The sequence below is a fragment of the Dromaius novaehollandiae genome, chromosome 25 (genome assembly GCF_036370855.1).
Source record: "Dromaius novaehollandiae isolate bDroNov1 chromosome 25, bDroNov1.hap1, whole genome shotgun sequence".
In the NCBI taxonomy this organism is placed as follows: domain Eukaryota; kingdom Metazoa; phylum Chordata; class Aves; order Casuariiformes; family Dromaiidae; genus Dromaius; species Dromaius novaehollandiae.
Window position 1 is genome coordinate 7,924,423 of NC_088122.1, and position 10,337 is coordinate 7,934,759.

Consider the following 10,337-nt stretch of genomic DNA (forward strand, 5'->3'; position numbering starts at 1 on the left):
TGTGCTTGTGCCGTCACAGCAGCCTGAATGCCTCCTAGGCCAGTGGCAGGGTCATGGCTGCTGGCTGTGCTTCTGAGGTCACAGAAGCCTGAATGCCTCCTTGGCCGTGGCAGTCTCATGGCTGCTGGCTGTGCTTGTGAGGTCACAGCAGCCTCAGTGCCTCCTCTGCCAGTGGCAGGCTCATGGCTGCTGCCTGTGCTTGTGAGGTCACAGCAGCCTGAATGCCTCCTAGGCCAGTGGCAGGCTCATGGCTGCTGGCTGTGCTTGTGAGGTCACAGAAGCCTGAATGCCTCCTAGGCCAGTGGCAGGCTCATGGCTGCTGGCTCTGCTTGTGACATCACAGCAGCCTCAGTGCCTCTCAGGCCAGTGGCAGGCTCATGGCTGCTGGCTGTGCTTGTGAGGTCACAGCAGCCTCAGTGCCTCCTAGGCCAGTGGCAGGGTCATGGCTGCTGGCTGTGCTTGTGAGGTCACAGCATCTCAGTGCCTCTTAGGTTAGTGTCCATCGCCCCCTACTGCCTGTACTTGTGAGGTCACAGCAGCCTCAGTGCCTCCTCTGCCAGTGTCAGGGTCATGGCTGCTGGCTGTGCTTGTGAGCTCACAGAAGCGAAAATGCCTCCTCTGCCCGTGTCAGGCTCATGGCTGCTGGCTGTGCTTGTGAGGTCACAGCAGCCTGAATGCCTCCTCTGCCAGTGTCAGGCTCATGGCTGCTGGCTGTGCTTCTGAGGTCACAGCAGCCTGAATGGCTCCTAGCCCAGTGGCAGGCTCATGGCTGCTGGCTCTGCTTGTGAGGTCACAGCAGCCTCAGTGCCTCATAGTTTAGTGTCCAGCATCCCCTGCTGGCTGTGCTTGTGAGGTCACCGCAGCCTCAGTGCCTCCTAGGCCAGTATCATGCTCATGGCTGCTGGCTGTGCTTGTGAGTCACAGCAGCCTGAATGCCTCCTAGGCCAGTGGCAGCCTCCTGGCTGCTGGCTGTGCTTGTGAGGTCACAGCAGCCTCAGTGCCTCACAGGCCAGTATCAGGCTCATGGCTGCTGGCTGTGCTTGTGACGTCACAGCAGCCTCAGTGCCTCCTCTGCCAGTGGCAGTCTTATGGCTGCTGGCTGTGCTTGTGCCGTCACAGCTTCCTCAGTGCCTCCTCTGCCAGTGGCAGGGTCATGGCTGCTGCCTGTGCTTCTGAGGTCACAGAAGCCTGAATGCCTCCTCTGCCAGTGGTAGTCTCATGGCTGCTGGCTGTGCTTGTGAGGTCACAGCAGCCTCAGTGCCTCACAGGCCAGAGGCAGGCTCATGGCTGCTGGCTGTACTTCCGAGGTCACAGGAGACTCAATGCCTCCGAGGCCAGTGGAAGTCTCATGGCTGCTGGCTGTGATTGTGAGGTCACAGCAGACTCAGTGCCTCATAGGTTAGTGTCCAGCGTCCCCTGCTGGCTCTGTTTGTGAGGTCACAGCAGACTCAGTGTCTCATAGGTAAGTGTCCAGCGTCCCCTGCTGGCTCTGCCTGTGAGGTCACAGCAGCCTCAGTGCCTCTGAGGCCAGTGCCAGTCCCATGGCTGCTGGCTGTGCTTGTGAGGTCACAGCTGCCTCAGTGCCTCCTAGGCAAGTATCAGGCTCATGGCTGCTGGCTGTGCTTCTGAGGTCACAGAAGCCTGAATGCCTCGTTGGCCAGTGGCAGGGTCATGGCTGCTGGCTGTGCTTGTGAGGTCACAGCAGCCTCAGTGCCTCATAGTTTAGTGTCCAGCATCCCCTGCTGGCTCTGATTGTAAGGTCACAGCAGACTCAATGCCTCTATAGTTAGTGTGCAGCGCCCCCTGCTGGCTGTGCTTGTGAGGTCACCGCAGCCTCAGTGCCTCCTAGGCCAGTATCATGCTCATGGCTGCTGGCTGTGCTTGTGAGGTTGTGGAGGACTGGCTTGAGGGCAGAGGTCATGTGAAGATTGAACAAATAAAGGAAGCAGAACTAAGTGCATATCGCACACAGTTGATGTGAGCCAAGTCCCGTATGAGAGTAAAAACAGCTAGAGCCAAGGACACATTGTCCTTGGCTCCAAGGTGTTATCAATGATTAGTCCTGGGAACTTGCGGGTGATGTAATGCAGAAGTTGCTGGGTAAACCAAATTGCTGTTACCAATAAGGAGCTCAGCTTTTGCAATATGTATGAGCCTGATTAGTCCTATACTATATAAAGAAAGACCACGCCTAATAAAGTTGAAGTACACTGATCACTCATATTGAGCGTCTGGGTCTTCCCTCCGTCGGCTCCTCCCGTGCAAGTTTCCAACAAATGGCGCCCGAACAGGGACCCTGCCGAACAGGGACTCGGTGATTAAAAACTCAGGAGTCGACAGAGTGCTAGAGACAGCTGGTCCTGCTGTGCTAAAGGCGACGTGACACAAAAGGGGGTCTACGTGCCAGAGCTACAGAGGAGGTGGAGAGGACACAAACAAAGGGGGTCCGTGCCCAGGACAAGACGGGGTCCTGCCAGAAAGTCTCGCCGCAGGTCTTGCAAAGGTTGCAACGGTACGTGAGTAACCATGGAGCGACAAGCGGCTTATGATTTATTAAGATGCTTTTTAGAAAAGCGAGGTATTCAAGGAATAGAATGTCATAAGGAACTCCCAGGGCTATTAGCTTACGGAGTGGCTAAGGGGTGTTTTGTTAACCCAGATACCGTGTTCGAACAAACTGAATGGAGAAAATTAGGGGATAAGTTGTTTGATGAAGTAATAAGTGATAACAAGACAGCAAAAAAGCTGATGAAGCCGTGGAGGGCAGTTACTAATGCTCTTGCAGTACATCAGGCTGAGCAGAAAGTAGCTGCCGCCGCCGCGGAGCGTTTGGGACGCCCCGATGGGTTCAAGGAACCCCCGCATGCAGAGGTGTCCCCTGTGTCCCCATACCCATCGCCCCCCTCGATCCGAACCTTTACTATTGCTCAGGGAGGGTCTGGGAACACAGGCCTGCCAAAAGGAGTAACATTGAGCATGCGGCAGACCCCCCCTCCTCCCTCAGCACCTCTAATAGAGGATGGGGGGGGGGGGCGGGGGATCGGAAGCAAACCCTTTTTTCACAAACACCAACCCATTTGTATCAGGTCCCGCGAGCAGTGCTAATAAGTGGGAAAAAATAGCAAGGGAAGCTATGCAGGAAGGGAATTACGAGGCAGCAGTACAACTAAGTCAGGCATTCCCCGTGGCATATTCGCCCCCCGATGCTCAGGGAAATGTCACCGTAAATATGACAAATCTAGATTGGAAGTTGTTAACGCAATTGAGATCTACTGTAAATGATTCGGGAATAAAGGGGGAACCAACCCGACAGATATTGGATTATATTTGGGGAACAAATATATTGTTGCCGGGGGATATACGCAGCATAATGAAGTTAATACTAACACAGCATCAGCAGCTGCTGTTTAACGCGCATTGGCACGCAGTATGCCAGGAAGCGGTAGCTGTTATAAGGGCTCCAGGGGACCCGTTGTATGGAGTAACGCTAGATGAGTTGATGGGGATAGGCGCGTATTTCCGTTTAGAAGCGCAGGCCCTGCTGGGACCAGATAAAGCTAAAGAATCAATGAAACTAGCAAGGCGGGCGCTTGATCAATTAAAGGAGCCAGGGGGTATCCCATCTTATATGGGAATAAAGCAGGGCCGGGAAGAGCCTTTCGGCTTATTTATTGACAGAGTAGCCAATGCTATACAAGCAGCAGGGGTACCAGATTATCTGAAAGGGACTATCTTAAAACAATGTGCAATACAGAATAGTAACCCTTCAACGCGTAGTATTTTAGCCACGCTCCCGGGAACATGGACTATTGAGGAGGGGCTAGAAAGAATGGCGCAGGTACCTGTAGGACCGCAAGCTATGCTAGTAGAGGCGGTGAGACAATTAGGAGAGAGCATGAGAGAGCAAGCACAGGCGTTGCGGGATAATATGCAACAGAATCAAAGACAGGTATTCGCTGCCCTTGCTCCTTTGCAAAATCCCGGCGGAAATATCCCCCCTGATCGACGATTGGCACGCTGCTACCGATGCGGCATTGCGGCACGCTGTTACCGATGCGGCATTGTTGGCCATCTTCGCAGAGAATGCCAAGCTAGTAGAGTATGGTGTCCCAATTGCAAAAGCAGTAGACATGACGGAGCGGCTTGCTGGAAGGCTGGTTCGGGAAACGCCCAAAGAAGCGGGACGAGCCGCCCCGCGACGACACAAAAGGCGGCCTTCACCACAACAACAACCCAGCAACCCCCGCAGTTAACACAACTACCGACCCCCCCGGCGCCCAGCTCCACTCCGAACAGCATGAATCCCTTTGTCTTCGACCAGCCACCAGAGGGAGTCTCGGACTGGACTTGGCAACAGCAGTAGACGTCACCTTATTGGATACAAAGCCAACAAGAATCCGGACGAATGTCTATGGACCAGTAATTATTAATCATGAGCCGATAGGTGCCTTACTGATTGGAAGATCGTCCGCTACAATGAAAGGATTACAAGTTTTGACAGGATTGATCGACAAGGACTATTTCGGGGAAATACAAATTGTGGTTTCAGCAATGTTTCCACCTATGCACATACCACAAGGATCGAGAATAGCTCAACTTATTCCGCTTCCCCACCTGACTGAAGGGGTGGCACCAGCGAAAGAGCAACCACGAGGCTATGGTGCTTTTGGTTCCACTGGAAGTGCAGCATTACTGACTGTCGGAATGCATCAAAGGCCCCGACAAACCGTGACTGTAAAGTATAAAGAAGAATCTATACGCACTAATGCCTTATTGGACACTGGAGCGGATGTATCAATAATTAGCACTAAGATTTGGCCCCAACATTGGCCAACCCGAGAGACCAGCTCTATGGTAGCTGGGGTAGGCGGGGTCACCCTCGCCCGAAAATCATCGACGCTACAATGGACTATAGGAAACAAGGTGGTGAATTGCTCCGTTTCCATTTTACCCCTACCTGAAGGAGTGCAAACATTAATAGGGCGCGATATCCTTGCCCAGATGGGTATGGTGCTTACCTCGGAACACCCTTTATAGCACCGGCCATTGCCTGGACTTTCCCAATCCCACTCAGCTGGAGGACTGATCAGCCTGTGTGGGTAGAGCAATGGCCACTGAAACGGGAAAGTCTCATTCAAGCACATGAACTAGTAAAGGAACAGTACAAACAAGGTCATCTAAGACTATCTACCAGCCCTTGGAATACCCCAATATTTGTGATCAAGAAAAAATCCGGCAAATACAGACTTTTACACGATCTACGTGCTGTAAACAGACAGATGCATGACATGGGTGCTTTACAACCGGGGTTACCCAGCCCAGCAATGATCCCAGAAGGCTGGCACCTGCTAATCGTAGATTTAAAGGACTGTTTCTTTACCATAGCCCTCCATGAAGATGATAAACAGCGATTTGCATTTACACTCCCTGCTATCAATAGAGAGGGGCCAGACCAAAGATTTGAGTGGACAGTACTACCGCAGGGTATGCGAAACTCACCAACCCTCTGTCAACTCTATGTCGATGCGGCACTTCAACCGTTACGTCAACAGTGGCCAGAGACCATGATATATCACTACATGGACGACATATTGTTGGCACAAAAAAACCCTTTTTCTCCTGAACAAAAATTTGATCTAATCACACAATTAAAGAAAAAGGAACTTGTGGTGGCTCCGGAAAAGGTACAGGAATCCAGCCCCTGGCAGTATCTAGGTTGGCATATTTCGAATGCCACCATCAGACCACAGAAATTGACAATCAGGACTGACATAAGAACACTCAATGATGCTCAAAAACTATTAGGAGACCTCCAATGGATCCGTCCGGTTGTCGGCATTCCTAATGAACTTTTAAATCTGCTACGCCCCTTGCTGAAGGGAACAGACCCAGCGGCTGCCGTCACGCTCACAGAGGAACAGCAACGGGTACTCCAGGAAATTGCATCGCTAATTACTACGCGTGCTACGCACCGACGCCTGGAAAATCAGCCACTTGATCTTACTATATTATGTGGCCCACAATACCTAATGGGAGCCATTACACAACACAAAATAAAAACGGGGGAAAGAAGAGAGTTGGCGGAACCCATTGTACTAGAATGGGTAGCACCACCGTTACAACCAAAACGAACTATTCAAGAAAAAATTTCAACGCTGGCTGAACTCATTAGGAAAGGAAGAAACCGAATATTGCAAATTGAGGGAGCACCACCGAATACCATTTGGCTGCCATTGAAACCCAACGACCTAGAGTGGTATATGCAAAACTCAATGGAGTTACAAGCCGCTTTGTTACAGGATGGGGCGAATATAGTAGCAAAGCCGCTGCCGTCCACTACATTAGCGTGGATGGAGAACCATAACTGGATAATTAAGCCCAAGCGGTCTGCGTCACCGCTGCAAGAGGCACAAACAGTATTTACCGATGCGGGAAGACGGTCCAGGACTGCTGCAGTGACATGGAGAGATAAGGAGGGCTGGAAACATAAATTATTAGCTGCCCAGGAAGGAGATTCGCTGCAAACCTTGGAACTTTTTGCTGTTGTCTGGGCATTTGTGAAATGGAAAGATACACCACTAAACATAATATCGGATTCGTTGTATGTAGTAGGCCTCGCTGCTAGAATCGAAGACTCCAATTTACGAGATATCAAGAATAAAAGACTGGCGAGCCTACTGATTAGTTTGCAAATTGCTATTGAACAGCGACAGGAACCATATGCAGTAGTCCACATTAGGAGCCATCTCTGGGAGGAAGGTCTAGGAGAAGGCAATGCCAGGGCAGATAGACTGGTGGCTGCTCCAGCAAGGGAGGCGCCGCTATCGCCATTTTGCCGGGCCAGAGAAGCACATGCTACCTTTCACCAAAATGCAAAAGGACTCGCCCGGGTCTACCAGATAAGCAGGACCGACGCGCAGGCTATAGTAAAATCATGCCCCATATGTAGTCACCATAATGCGGGTGTAGGAATAGGGGTGGGAGTGAACCCACGAGGTCTAAAGGTGAATGAGATCTGGCAAATGGATGTTACTCACGTGCCTAGTTTTGGTCGGCTTAAATATTTGCATGTGACGATAGACACTTACAGCCATATGATATGGGTGACACCACAGTCTGGGGAAAGGGTGCGAGATGTACGCCGCCATCTCACCAGCTGTTTTGCTGTAATGGGGGTCCCAGAAGCCATAAAAACAGATAACGGCCCTGCTTATGTCAGTAAAGCCATTAAGGAATTTATGAACTTATGGAATATCAAACATGTAACAGGCATTCCCCATTCACCCACAGGTCAGGCGGTTGTTGAACGAGCAAACAGCACTGTCAAACAATACATAGAAAAGTTTAAGGATATCCTAGACGTCAAGGAAAAAATTGATAAGACCCTATTCGTACTAAACTATTTGTGTGTATTCGGGGATGACAAAGAACCACCAGCAATCAAACATCATATAGAAGAAGAAAAGGCTGGTAGCCGGACCTTTAGTGTAAAATACCGGGACATGAAAACGGGAGTATGGATAGGTCCAGCAGAGGTAATATATGTAGGGCGCGGTTATGTGTGTATATCTTCTCCCACAGGACCGGTTTGGGTTCCCAGCAGATTTACGAAACCTGTGATAGACGAAGGAGCGACTGTGGACAAAGACTATGCTCGGAATCGGACAGACAACTCTGCGCAAAATTGTCCTATTGATCATGATAATTGCTGAAGGGTCTACAATGTTGTCTCAGATTGATATTCAACAGAATATGTGGGTTACATGGGCTAACGAAACTAACCAGCGTACCTTTTGTTTGTCTCTAGCCTCAGGAGGTGATCCCTTCCGGACGTGTCTGTTTGGGGTGCCTATAGGAACTCCAAAGGAATTGGTCAAGCTGTTAGGCCCGTACTCAACTTCGCTTACTCTCTTAAGTGGGTCCTTCTCGAGCAACCTCTCAGACGGAGTGGTTGCTGCACTGCAACATCTTAATATATCGTTGCCATGGGATCCACAAGAATTAGATTTGTTAGGGTCAGTAGCAGTAGGAAACACTAGTGATAATTGGACACAAACCTGTTTTATACTAAATAAAGGTAAACAAAATAAGACTCATTGGACGAACATAACGTCTAGAACTTTAGGGTTTAACGCCAACGGTAATTATTGTGGGTGGAATAACTCCAATAATAGTGAGCCACTTGGGGCCTATGGAGTAAATGATCACAACTCAATGTGGCCCATGAGTGCCCCTAAGGCACTGCCTCCTGGTATTTTTCTAATTTGTGGTGACAGAGCATGGCAAGGTGTGCCAGGAAATGCTTATGGGGGACCTTGTTATATAGGACGCCTAACACTCTTTGCCCCTGATTTACATGATCAGCGTTGGTCAAATCTGACTGCAGCAATCAGACATAGAAGAAGTGAGAATCGTCGAGGCAAGCGTGAATTGAAAAAACTAGGTTCAGATTGTGTTGATGATGTAGAATTATGGGGGCCTGCGGAAAGGTTTTTCGCCGCGGCTTTAGCTCCTAACGTTGCAGTTGCGCATGCCATGTCTAATCTAAATAAACTTGCTTGTTGGGCTGTTAAACAATCAAATGTTACTACACAAATTCTCTCTGAAATGTCACAGGATATGGATAGCCTGAGACATGCAGTGTTGCAAAATAGAGCAGCTATAGATTTTCTGCTTTTGGCACAGGGACATGGGTGTGAAGATTTTGAAGGAATGTGTTGTTTTAATCTTTCTGATCATGGACAGTCAATCCATGAGCAATTGAAATGGCTAAAGGACCACACCCAGAGAATCACCGTACAGTATAATTGGTTTGATGATCTGTTTAGAAAGATGTTTGGTAATGTGAGTACCTGGATTTTGAGCTTGATCAAAGAAGGGCTACGTATTCTATTCATAATTGTATTAGTTTTAATTGTAGTAAGAGTGATTTTTAGCTGCTTAACACAAAAGCTTGAACAATTAACTAAAAAGGTCTTTCTCGCACAAAATAAAAACGGGGGAATTGTGGAGGACTGGCTTGAGGGCAGAGGTCATGTGAAGATTGAACAAATAAAGGAAGCAGAACTAAGTGCATATCGCACACAGTTGATGTGAGCCAAGTCCCGTATGAGAGTAAAAACAGCTAGAGCCAAGGACACATTGTCCTTGGCTCCAAGGTGTTATCAATGATTAGTCCTGGGAACTTGCGGGTGATGTAATGCAGAAGTTGCTGGGTAAACCAAATTGCTGTTACCAATAAGGAGCTCAGCTTTTGCAATATGTATGAGCCTGATTAGTCCTATACTATATAAAGAAAGACCACGCCTAATAAAGTTGAAGTACACTGATCACTCATATTGAGCGTCTGGGTCTTCCCTCCGTCGGCTCCTCCCGTGCAAGTTTCCAACATGAGGTCACAGCAGCCTGAATGCCTCCTAGGTCAGTGGCAGGCTCATGGCTGCTGGCTGTGCTTGTGAGGTCACAGCAGCCTCAGTGCCTCATATTTTACTGTCCAGCGTCCCCTGCTGGCTCTGCTTGTGAGGTCACAGCAGACTCAGTGCCTCAAAAGTTAGTGTGCAGTGCCCCCTGCTGGCTGTGCTTGTGAGGTCACATCAGACTCAGTGCCTCACAGGCCAGTATCATGCTCATGGCTGCTGGCTGTGCTTGTGAGGTCACAGCTGCCTCAGTGCCTCCTAGGCCAGTATCAGGCTCATGGCTGCTGGCTGTGCTTGTGAGGTCACAGCAGCCTGAATGCCTCCTAGCCCAGTGGCAGGCTCATGGCTGCTGGCTATGATTGTGAGCTCACAGCAGCCTCAGTGCCTCATAGTTTAGTGTCCAGCGTCCCCTGCTGGCTCTGCTTGTGAGGTCACAGCAGCCTCAGAGCCTCTACAGTTAGTGTGCAGCGCCCCGTGCTGGCTGTGCTTGTGAGGTCACAGCTGCCTCAGTGCCTCTCAGTCCAGTATCATGCTCATGGCTGCTGGCTGTGCTTGTGCCGTCACAGCAGCCTGAATGCCTCCTAGGCCAGTGTCAGGGTCATGGCTGCTGCCTGTGCTTCTGAGGTCACACAAGCCTGAATGCCTCCTTGGCCGTGGCAGTCTCATGGCTGCTGGCTGTGGTTGTGAGGTCACAGCAGCCTCAGTACCTCCTCTGCCAGTGGCAGTCTCATGGCTGCTGGCTGTGCTTGTGAGGTCACAGCTGCCTCAGTGCCTCCTCTGCCAGTGGCAGGGTCATGGCTGCTGCCTGTGCTTCTGAGGTCACAGAAGCCTGAATGCCTCCTTGACCAGTGGTAGTCTCATGGCTGCTGGCTGTGCTTGTGAGATCACAGCAGCCTCAGTGCCTCTCAGGCCAGTGTCAGG

At 50.2% G+C, this 10,337-nt stretch overlaps 1 long non-coding RNA gene across 1 annotated transcript; it reads left to right on the top strand.

Annotated features, from left to right (window-relative positions):
• The first annotated feature begins 1,928 nt into the window (after window positions 1-1,928).
• Window positions 1,929-9,336, top strand: LOC135323603 (uncharacterized). The gene is made up of 2 exons (XR_010385075.1): window positions 1,929-2,512; window positions 7,582-9,336. It is a non-coding gene; the product is annotated as an uncharacterized LOC135323603 (long non-coding RNA).
• The last annotated feature ends 1,001 nt before the right edge of the window (window positions 9,337-10,337 follow it).